At 34.9% G+C, this 11,873-nt stretch overlaps 1 pseudogene; it reads left to right on the top strand.

The window, feature by feature from the left end:
- The first annotated feature begins 1,058 nt into the window (after positions 1-1,058).
- On the top strand, positions 1,059-11,286 carry LOC112807382 (nucleoside diphosphate kinase A pseudogene; annotated as a pseudogene).
- The last annotated feature ends 587 nt before the right edge of the window (positions 11,287-11,873 follow it).

Below are 11,873 nucleotides of genomic sequence, written 5' to 3'. Positions count from 1 at the left end.
AGTCGGTTAAGTGTCTGCCTTTGGCTCAGGTCACGATCGCAGGGTCCTGGGATGGAGCCCCATATCAGACTCCCTGCTCAGCAGAGCCTGCTTCCCCCTCCTCCTCTGTCCCACTGGCTCTTGCTCCCTTTTTCTTTTTTTCTTTTTTTAAAATTTTATGTATTTATTCGTCAGAGAAAGAGAGGGAGCACAAGTAGGGGGAGCGGTAGGCAGAGGGAGAAGCAGGCTCCCCGCTGAGCAAGGAGCCTGATGCGGGACTCGATCCCAGCACCCAGGGATGATGACCCGAGCCCAAGGCAGATGCTTAACCTACTGAGCCACCCAGGCATCCCTCTTGCTCTCTTTCGCTATGCAAAATAAATAAAGCCTTAAAAATTTTTTAAAAATTGTCAAATACAGATATAGAAATTAAATATGAAAAAATTAGTTGACTTTTAATATTAAAACCAAAATGAAATAATTATTCTGTGTATCAAGATGGTAGATAGCCCCAGAAAAGAATATTTCAAATAGTTTTAAAATATAGTAATTTGTACACTTCTTACTAGGAGCTATTACAAGAAAAAATAACTGAAAAAAAGTATTTTCTTTCTTTCTTAAACATTTACTTGGCTCTATTAAATCCTTTGCACTTCCAAATAAGTGTTTTTAATTATCACACTTGCACACGTGCACACACACACACACACACAGACACACTGCTGCTGGGATTTTGATGGTATTTCATTTTTTCTTTATCTTTCACTATATTAATGTCTTCTTACATAAGCAAATTTAAAATATTCAAATTATTTAAAAACCATACATTGTTTCAGTAATAGTTATCATAAATTTAGTAATTCAAAGCACCGCTTTCATCATTAGAGAAACAGATGCAAACTAAATCAAACACATTAAATATAAAACCCAATATTCCTAAATTTAATCTGGAGATATAAAGATGAATTTAAGGTATATTTTCTCTAAAACAAACACACAAATAGTAGCAAAAAACACCCATAAACCAGACTGTGGTATTGAAAACTATTTCCCCCCCAAATACAATGATCTCTGGAAAAATGGCTAATTCCAAGAATGGGAGAAACATGCAGGATATGTCTGGAATATGGTGAGTCAGAATGCAAGATAGCTATCAAAATCTACTGAGGATATTTCAAAACGACCCACAAGAAATGCAAAGAGACTACTACTGGCCAAAAATAGGACTATTTGGGAAACAATGAAGATAATATTCTTAGACTGAATCATATCAAACAAATTTACATTTATATTTAACTATTTATATATAAACTATTTATAATAGTTTGCAGGCCAAAAAAAACCTCATTTGTTACTTTCCTGAAAAATAGTAATTACTGGAGGAAAATTCAAGTTTTTACCCTATCCTTGTTATATGAAATCTTACCTCAGGATATTCAAATAGTTAAGGGAGAAATTATTTTTTACAGAGAAATTTCACATAATAAATTAAGAAAAATGATTGAATTAATATATCACAATTTTGTAAACCCAGCAAAATAATGTAATGACAACATGATTTCTTTTTTTATTCATTTTTTATTTTTTTAATTTAAATTCAATTAATTGACATATAGTGTATTAGTTTCAGAGGTCGTGTTCTGTGATTCATCAGTTGTATATAACACCCAGTGCTCATTACGTCACATGCCCTCACTCAGTTACCCCATCCCCCTACCCAACATGGTTTCTTTGATGACAACAAAAAAGATATATGGAAATAAAAAAAGTAGGGAGTAAAAAATGAGATTAAAAAGACTTAGGGATGCCTGAGTGGCTCATTTGGGTAAGCCTCTGCCTTCAGCTGAGGTCATGATCTCAGGGTCCTGGGATAAGCCCCCCATTGGACTCCCTGCTTAGTGGGGAACGTGCTTCTCTCTCTCCCTCTGCCGCTCCCCACATCCATTGTGCTCTCTCGTTCTCTCTCTCATTCGCTCTCACTCTATCTCAAATAAATAGACTTAAAGAAAATGACAAGATCTTGTTTAGATCCTGATTCAAAGAATCCACTTTTGAGACAGCCAGGGAAACCTGAATCTTCACTGATTGCAGAGGTTAGCAATGATTGTTTAGTTTGGTTTTTTTTTAAAGATATGATTATGGTATCATTTTTATGTTTTTGTTAAAGTCTAATCTTTTAGAGATAGTATTGAACTATTCACAGTCGAAATGAAATGGAAGCCTAGGCTCTACTTAAACATAATACCTTGCCAGGGAGGAGAAGGAATGGTTAAAGAAGTATAGATGAGGTGCGCCTGGTCAGCTCAGTCCGTTAAGCGTCTGCCTTTGGCTCAGGTCATGATCTCAGGATGATGGGATTGAGTCCTGCATTGGGTTTCCTGCTCAGTGGGGAGTCTGCTTGTCCCTCTACTCTCCCCCCCGCTCATGATGTCTTGCTCTCTCTCTCTCACTTTCTCTCTCAAATAAAAAAATAAAATCTTAAAAAAAAAAGAAGTATAGATGAGGCATGACTGGTCATGGGATAATAATTACTGAAACTGGATGATGTGTCCATTGCGGTGAAGGACCCTACTGTATTCTCTCCCTATTTGTATGTATTTGAAATTTCCCAAAATATTTCTTTTTTTTAAGATTTTATTTATTTATTTATTTATTTATTTGAGAGAGTGTACATGTGGGGGGGGGGAAAGAGGGACAAGAAGACTCTGCACTGAGTGAGGAACCTGACATGGGGCTTGATCTCATGATCCTGAGATCATGACCTGAGCCAAAACCAAGAGCTGGATGTTCAATCGACTGAGCCACCCAGGTGCCCCTTCCCAAAATGTTTCTTATTCTCTCTCCTTTAAGATAGAATAGTCTCCTCCCTAGTACCAAACTCTATAGATAGGCATGTAGCTCAAATGTGCTAATTTTCTATGATAACATATAATTTGCTTCACCATAATTGATTTTATATAATTTAATTTCAACATTATTTATCTTTCTGGCTGTATCCCAGTTTTTACAAGAATGTAATATACTAGAAAGAACAAGTGCTTTGGATTCAGACAGATCCTGGTATGAATCATGGCTTTAACTTTCTAGCTATCTGATTGATTTTGCAGTTTACTTCATCCCTGAACCTCTGTGTGCCATCTGTGTAACAACCATATAACAAATGAAATGTCGTATGTATTTTAGCAAGATTTCCTAGTCTACATTCACCTTTGGTTTCAGAAAAATCTGAGAACATATGTGTTTTAGTCAGTTTGAGCTGCTGTTATCAAAATACCATAGACTGGTTGGCTTAAACGATATACATTTTCTTTTTCACATTTCCAGAGCCTGGGAAGTTCTACAGCTATATGCCAGTAGATTCGATTCTTGGTGAAGGCCCTGTTCCCAGATTGTGGATTGCTGATGGCCACCTTCTACTGTATCCTAGCATGGTGGAAAAAAAGAAACTCATATTTTTTCTTCCTCTTTTTGTAAAAGGCTCCACCTTAGTGACCTCATCAAAACCTAATTACTTTCCAAAGGCCCCACATCCTGTACCATTCCATTAGAGATTAGGGCTTCAACATAGGAATATTGGAGGGACATAACAGTTCAGTACTTAAAAGTATGGAAAATGGAACAGTAGTACATCCAATAGTAATTTCCTTGCAATGAAGAGTTTGAAGCCTCTGATAAAAGAACACGTTCTTTGGGGAGAAAGAATCAGACATGCCAGTAAGGCCAATTAGGGTGACTGGGTGTTGAAGAAGATGGAATTTATGATTCTGGGAATAGGCAGTATATTGAGAAGTCTATACCTCCACCATTCATTGGACAAATGTTTAAGTAATAACATGATGACAGAAAGAGTGATTTAACTGGAAATACTCTCTGATCATGGAGCACAAGAAATATTCTTCTGAGACTTCTATAAAACTGTAACATGAAATGAACAGAGAGGAAATTCTTTCCACTTTGAAACAAGATAGCTGACAGTCAGATACCTTGAGGATATTGATGCAATTATAAAGAGTGATGGGAGAAAGTGGTTGCTAAATTAATCTCATGGTTTTGTCATTTATTTCACTAACAATTAGATATTTTGTACCTATTATATATCCACTATATTTGTAGGCACAGTGGTGATTTTTGGCAGGGTAGAAATATGAAGACAAATCTGATTTCAACCTGCAGAAGTTTACTATTTGTTATTTTAAAATATTATATCACACTTGAGAAATATTTCTTTTAATGTCAAGAACAAACAAGGATATGTTACTGAAGGTACTAGCTAAATAATTTAGAAAGTGAAAGCAATATAATGTACAAACATTTTTAAAAGTTGAGATACAATTATCATTAGTTTCCAATGATATGATTGTGTGCCTAAAATTCTAAAAATAATTATATGTAAAAATAGCAGGACAAAAAGTAAGATAATTTTGTGAAGTGGCTAGGTATAAAGTTAATATGCTGAAAATAGCAGCCTTCATGATTAGAAATAATCAGGAGTTATGATGGATGGAAAACAAGACAATTTAATGTACTTAGGAGTGAACTTAAGAAGAAAAGCAGAGGGGCAACTGGGTGGCTCAGTTGGTTAAGTGTCTGCCTTAGGCTCAGGTCATGATCCTGGGGTCCTGAGATCAAGCCCCACAATGAGCCTCACATCAGGCTCCCTGTTTAGTGGGGAGCCTACTTCTCCCTCTGCCTCTGCCTCTCTCTCTCTCTGCCTCTCATAAATAAATAAATTTTTAAAATCTTAAAAAGAAGAAAAGCAGAAAATCTATATGAAGAAGACTGTAAAATACTAATAAAGGGCAAGAAAAAAATTATCATAGAAATGGAACAGCTTAGAGAGGGAGATAAATCTCCATGCATGTGGTCATACATATGATTATTATATTACTCCAGGTTCTCCAGAGAAACAGAAACCATAGAATGTGTGCCTAAACAGGAGAGTTATTTTAAGGAATTGGATCATATGATTATACAGGTTGATGAGTACAAAATATACATTGTGAGCTGGCAGCCTGGAGATCCAGGAGAACCACTGGAGCAGATGAAGGCCATCATCCATTTTCTAGAGAATTCCCTCACACTTGGGAGGTTTGCCTTTTTGTTCCATGCAAGATTTCAACTGATCGGATGAGGCCCATCCACGCTAGGGAGAACAATCTGTTCAACCCAAAGTTCACCAATTTAAACGTTAACATCATCCAAAAAACACCTACTAAGTTGACAAATAAAACTAACCATCACAACTATTTTCTCATTTTTTAAGTAGTTTTCCTTTTTCCAGCATTGTTGAGATATATTTGACATATAATATTGTGTAAATTTAAGGTGTACCATATGTTGAATTGATGCACTTAAATATTGTGAAGTGATAACAACTGTAGGATTAACTGACACCTTGTATGACCTCACAGAATAACCTTTTTTTAATGCTATGAGAGTAACTCGTAGCAACTTTCAAGTATACGATGCAGTCTTGTTAACTGTAGTCACCACACTGTGTATTAGATACCTAAAATTTATCCATCTTATAACTAAAAGCTCTACCCTTTGCTCAACATCTCCCCATTTCCCCCACCCTCAGCCTTGGACAAGTACCACTTTACTCTCTGTTTCTAAGAGTTTTTTTTTTTTAATTATTCTTAAAAAAGTTCGTTTACCAACATGACTTAAAAACAACAAAATAATTGAAATAGTAGTTCTTTTAAAAGATGGGAACACAAGCACTGGGTGTTATGAACAAACAATGAATCATGGAACACTGCATCAAAAACTAATGATGTAATATATGGTGATTAACATAACAATTAAAAAAAATTAAAGGAACATTCCTTAAAAAAAAAAAAAAAAAAGATGGGAACACAAATGTTGTGATGAAAATGGAAGTCATTGGAAGAGTCTTCCAGGAAAGTTATTTATAAAGGAAGAGGCTTTCACTGACATGTCCTTTCACATATCCCTACCTACAATGAAGATGACCTGGTGGTGGTAAAGCAGATATTATGCAACCATAAGGGGACAGGACAAAGAATAAAAACCACAATCCCAAGATGAGCAGAAGTGTTGATGGTATCATGTTACTGCACATTCTCCAGTCATCATATCAGCCCCAGATTAAATACTTCTCAGTTCTTGCTACATAAGAAAAATTAAAATCCATTTAGATAAGATCATTATTTAGATTTTCTGTTACATTCAGACAGGCTTATTTCTAATTTAGAAAGAATGTATCATCTTGTTTTATCTTATTTAGTTAGCACAATTATCATCAATTATCCCTTCTCCCTCCTCATCCCCATTGTCCTTTAGGATGCTTCCTTTCACTCCCAGCCCTGGGTCAGGTCCCTCTGGTAAATAAGGGGATGACTTCAGAGTTTGTCTCCCTGCATGTTTAAGGCAAACCTGGACTTATTTCAGTAGTATTCTTTTGATAAAAGATTTGTTAATTCATATTTTACAGTTTATAACAGGAATATTCCTCTAGCTCTTTTATAGAATCTGGAATGATGTGTATTGTTCTCATCTGTTCTTCTGTTAAAATTTTCTCCTGGCTATAATTCAGCTAGACCAAGATAGCATAGCTATTTTTAGGTGGAATTGCTTTTATGTGATTTATTTTTCTTCTTTTTACAATGAATACATGTCCTCAGAAACTAATTTTTAGGAAGTGTCACAGATTTTTCTCTTAGCTTAAGAATAGATGGCAGCCATTCAGAGAATGAGAGAAACTAAAGTGTTGCACATTTTCCAACAAAAGAAATCATAATAAAAAATTAGTTATGAGCAGAAACATTGTCTCTTGCCTGTTAATTATCTATGTCCAAATCCAGTTAAAAATACCTTGCCCGCTTTATTTTTTATTCCTTATTTTTTATCCAGAGAATAATTAATGTTCTAATATGCCATAAAGAAAGACTGCTGTCTTATATTTTTTTGAAGGAATGAAAGTTGAAAACAGGGTGTGAAAATGATTTGTTTACCTTGGTTCGAGGTAAAATTGCTTTAAGTTTTTTCAGCTGCATTGCTGCAGTAATTTAAAAGCCTGAGCACGTCTCTCAGTATCATTAAAACAAAACTGGAACTAATACACAGCCCACTCAATCCATACCATAAAGCAGTCAAGGAAATGCTGATGGTGGTTGAGCTATTGATAGTTGGTTAGGTTTTATAAACTAATGGAGTATATATCAACAATAATGCTGATAATGAATTGATGATGCTTAAACAAAGAAAAGGGCTTGCCTAAAAGATTTGCTATCTTGAGAAATCATCATTTCTTTTATTTCATGCCTAAAACGTGGATATGGGTGGGGAAATAGTACCCATGAGAGGAGATATTGTCACATCAGTAACCTCAGATGTGAAATGTGTCACCCAGATAGAATACTTAGGTTCTACAAAAAGCACTGTTAGAACATACCATTTTCTAGTGGGGATGTGTTTAAGTTCTCAGCACTATAGACAGGGTTCCATCTCTACAAAACTGTCTCTCTTTCTAATTTTGTAAGGAACCTCATATTGTTTTGTACCAGTTCTTTAAGGTGTGTGTGTGTGTGTGTGTGTGTGTGCGTGTGTGTGTGTGCGCGCGCGTGCGCACAACCCAGCAGTTTCAATTCTAGGTAGATAACTTTAGACACTCTGGCACAGGTGCACAGAAGACATGCACAAGAGTGTTCATGGCAGCATTTTTTGTAATACCTAAAAAAGTGGAAACAACTTAAATGTTATCAATATTAGATTGAGTAAATGAATATTCATACATTCATTCAGTGAATTGTATGTACAGTGAAAATGAATCAACCAGCCATATGTGTCAGCTGTGATGAATCTTAAAAGTGTAATATTAAGAAAAGGAAGCAAGTTAAGTTTTAAACCTTATGATATATTCGCAAATACCTAAAGTTCAAAAGCAGACAGTACTAAACAATATAACTCAAAAGAGTGCTCGACATAAATTTAAGGAAAGCAGTTGCTTCTGGGGAGCAATTCTAAGGGGTATGATGAAAGATGGGTAGAAAAATTTTCCCAAGTACAGTAAATATTCAGTTTTTTAACTTGTTTGGTGGAAACAGGGATGTTTCTTATATGCAAAAGGAAAATGATGTATAAAATGTAAAACACTGTTATCAGCTCTCTTTTCTTGAGCATTAACTCAGGATGTCGTGAAATAAATTTCACAAAGTGCCATATATTACTATTGTCCTATTTTATATAAAGGCAAACTTAGGCACTGTCCAATTCACAGGGAGCGAACTACCCAAGGTAACACAGCTGGCACATTTCAGAACTGGGGTCCAGATCTTGGTAATTTGAGGGCAGAGCAAATGCTCTTAATGTCATGATTATAGACCCTCTGCATGTGTTGCCTTATTTAAGCACATACATGATTTTGATGTGGTTGCAATCATATTATGTCCTGCATTTTATGTACTATTGCATTCCAGTAGGTAGTCTGTGTCATTATTACCTTTTGAAAATATACATATTAATGGTTACATGATATTTTATCCTGTTCTGCCATACTTTATTTAAACAACTTAATTGTTTATTTCCAATGTTTCAATATAATATTGTTTCAGAGACATCCTTGAATATAGCCTTTATTTTTATAAAGTAATTTTCAGAAATGTGATCACAGGAAAAAATAGAAACATAATTTTAAAATATTCTAATGGCTCTCTAAAGACTCTGTATCAACGATACTCTTACTAGCTATTTATGAGAGAACAAGCATTTTGAAAAGTTGACATATCGTGATCATATAATATTACCGTTTTTACTGTATACATTCACATTCAATAAGCAATGATTTGGGATTTTTTATATTCTTATTAATAAAAGGTTTCCCTTTCTTTTGATATCTTTGACTTTTTTCTATAGATATGTTAACATTTGTGTTAATGTTTGGTAAGGTAATTTTCTATAAAAAAGATAATTGGTTCTTTGTCATAAAAATCTAAGTGTTTTGTTATTATACGTACATTTAATTTTATTTCTGAACTAAAATGTTTTTATATTTTTTAAAAATCTATGTGGCTTTAAAAGAATTTTAACATGTTTAAGAAACATTTTCTTCCACAGAAGTCCATATATAGACACATTTTTTCCTTTTCCTTTGTATTTTTTTAAATTATAAATTCAGATATAAGAATGTCATTTTTTTCTACGTTATCTCTTAAACTTTCAGCAATGTTTAACTATTATTCTATTTAATTAATTTGGATTTTTTAAAACTTATGCATATATATTTTATATACAATGGTCAGTTTCTGGGCTGTCATTCTTTTCCACTATTTTCTCTATCAATTCTTGCCCCATTCATTTCTAAATCATCGACTCATCTATCAATTTTTGTATCAATACTAGATTGTTTTTTAACATATTGGTAAGGCAAATCATAATTCTTCTTGTAGAAGTTTCTAGATTTTGAGACTTTTCACCATTACAAATTTAGTAGCATTAACCTCATCGGTTTATTCATTTCTGCACTGCCCTTCATTGTCGATTCTCCCCACCTAGCAGAGTGATCCTTGAATAAGTCAATCACATTTCTCAGTTTAAATATACTAGCAGCTTTTACCTCTTTTTAAAATTTAAACTATTCATGGACACATCTTCATGGGATCTGGCCACCCCACCCTGGCCTGGTTTTTGGACCAAATTCTCCATTTCTCTCAGTTTACGCTAGTCACTGCGGCCTTCTTTGTATTCTAGTGACAAACTAAGTATACTTCTTTCCATACTGAATGCAGTTGAAATTTCATATTATTTTTAGTGTTCCATGTTTATGTCAAATAGTAATTTGAAGGAGAATAAGCCAGTCACTGCTAGCTCTTTTAGTATGTTTTAATCGGAAAATACTTCGCAAAATTTATAGATCTTAAAATGATGTTGGCATCAATTAAAAATACTACTGCTCTTTTCCAGTTTCTAAATGCACTAAATGTGAAACAAATTTGTAAACAAATAGATCAAAACTGAAGCCCCTGGATCAAAAACTGATCATAAAAATGCTATGGGATTTGGGAATAACTGTATGCCTATTTGATAATCAGGGGCAGGAAAAGCTCAGAAATATGCCTCAGCCAAGAGTTTTGGAGAAATTAACTACATTATACTCTTCATCCTCAATTTCATTATGGCAAAACCAATAACAAGAACACATGCAATAGTCATATCCTATCCGTGAATGGCACTGTGTGGATTAAGGAGAAGTCATTAACTAGTCCAAACACTTAGAACTTCATTTTTCTTATTAATCGTCAAAACAACTTAAAGATACAGGAAAAAGAAATTATTATCAGGCTTTATTTATGGGTGAAAAGTGTAACAAAAATTTTTTCTATGCATCAGGTGTCTTTATTGGGCATAAATTTTCCTAAGCAAAATCTCAGCTCTTAAGAAACACTCTCTCTATTTTTTTTTATTTTGATTAACTGAAATTCATTTGTAATTCTGGCCTTTATTCCACCAGAAGAAAATAATTTAATCTATGTTAATAGAGTTATTTTTTGTGTATCCAAGAATCCACTCTCACGACATTCCCTTTCCTAGGGATCAAATATACTTTCCTGGTAGGAGTGGATTGCCAAGAGGGCACTTATCATCACTACCCATGTGGACATTGGCTTGGCATCCAAGTTCCCATCAGTTCCCAATTCATGAGGCCAGGCAGATCAAAGCTGTAATCTTTGGATTTAACTACATGGCCACATTAGACCTTGCATGTTTTCAGTTGTTTTGATGGCCCAGTAGAGGCATGAGAAGTGATATGTAACATCAAAAGCTTATACTTAGCCTTTCCGGTGCCGGTGTCCCAGGTGGAGTTACAGAGGTTTGGCTGGAGGAGAACCACAACTAACAGCGAAAGAACGCACTTTTATTTCCATCAAGCCTGATGGGGTCCAGCGCAACCTCGTGGGAGAGATCATCAAGCATTTTCAGCAAAAGGAATTTCACCTTATTGCTATGAAATTAATTCAGGCTTCTGAAGACCTTCTCAAGGAACACTACATTGTCCCGAAGGACTGTGTATTCTTTGGCGGCCTGGTAAAGTACATGCAATCAGGGTCTGTGGTTGCCATAGCCTGGGAGGGGCTGAATGTGTTGAAGACAGGCCAAGTGATGCTCAGGGACCCCAACCCTGCAGACTCTAAGCCTGGACCACCCATGGGGACTTTTGAATCCAAGTTGGCAGTAACATTATCCATGGTAGTGATTCTGTGGAGTACAGAGGAGATTGGTTTGTGGTTCAGCCTGAGGAGCTGGTGGATTACTTAGAGCTGTGCTCAGAACTAGATCTATGAGTGACAAGAGAGCAGACCTCAGCGCTTTTCCTCCTACATTTCCTTTCCTTCCCATGGGCAGGGGGGCCAGGCTCCAGCGAATCCAGTTATTCTTGAGAACTTTCTTATAATATGGAGAGGAACACTGGGAATACTCCCTGTACAGTATTATGTGCTAACTTCAGATTAAACACTTCTTTCCAACGTAAAAAAACGCTAATACTTGATAATTTTTTTTTTTTTTTAATTTTTACAAAGCATGTTCCATTGCTTGGACCAACTAATCTTTCTGTCTGGAGGGAAATAAATAAAAAGCAAAAAGAAATTATTGAGAATGAAAAAGAAACACATCAATATATAAATAGTCTCATTTTTAAATTAAACTCTGAAGTAAATAAAATGAAAGATGAAAACTCTTGCTTTTTAATTTGTAGTTTATTGCATTGAATAAAACTAGCTTCATTGAAATATAGATGGCCAGAATGTTACCTGAACCCTACTCCTACTTGCTCCTTGCCATCTTTTGAATGTATCTATCTATCTATCTATCTATCTAATCTCTATCAAATATCACCTATCTATGCATATATGAATAAATAACAAATGTATACA

Source organism: Callorhinus ursinus, unplaced genomic scaffold (assembly GCF_003265705.2).
Source record: "Callorhinus ursinus isolate GAN/ISIS: 27379988/994484 unplaced genomic scaffold, GSC_fseal_2.0 scaffold31, whole genome shotgun sequence".
In the NCBI taxonomy this organism is placed as follows: domain Eukaryota; kingdom Metazoa; phylum Chordata; class Mammalia; order Carnivora; family Otariidae; genus Callorhinus; species Callorhinus ursinus.
The sequence above is the reverse complement of the archived record's forward strand: the minus strand, read 5'-3'. Positions and strand labels throughout refer to the sequence as shown.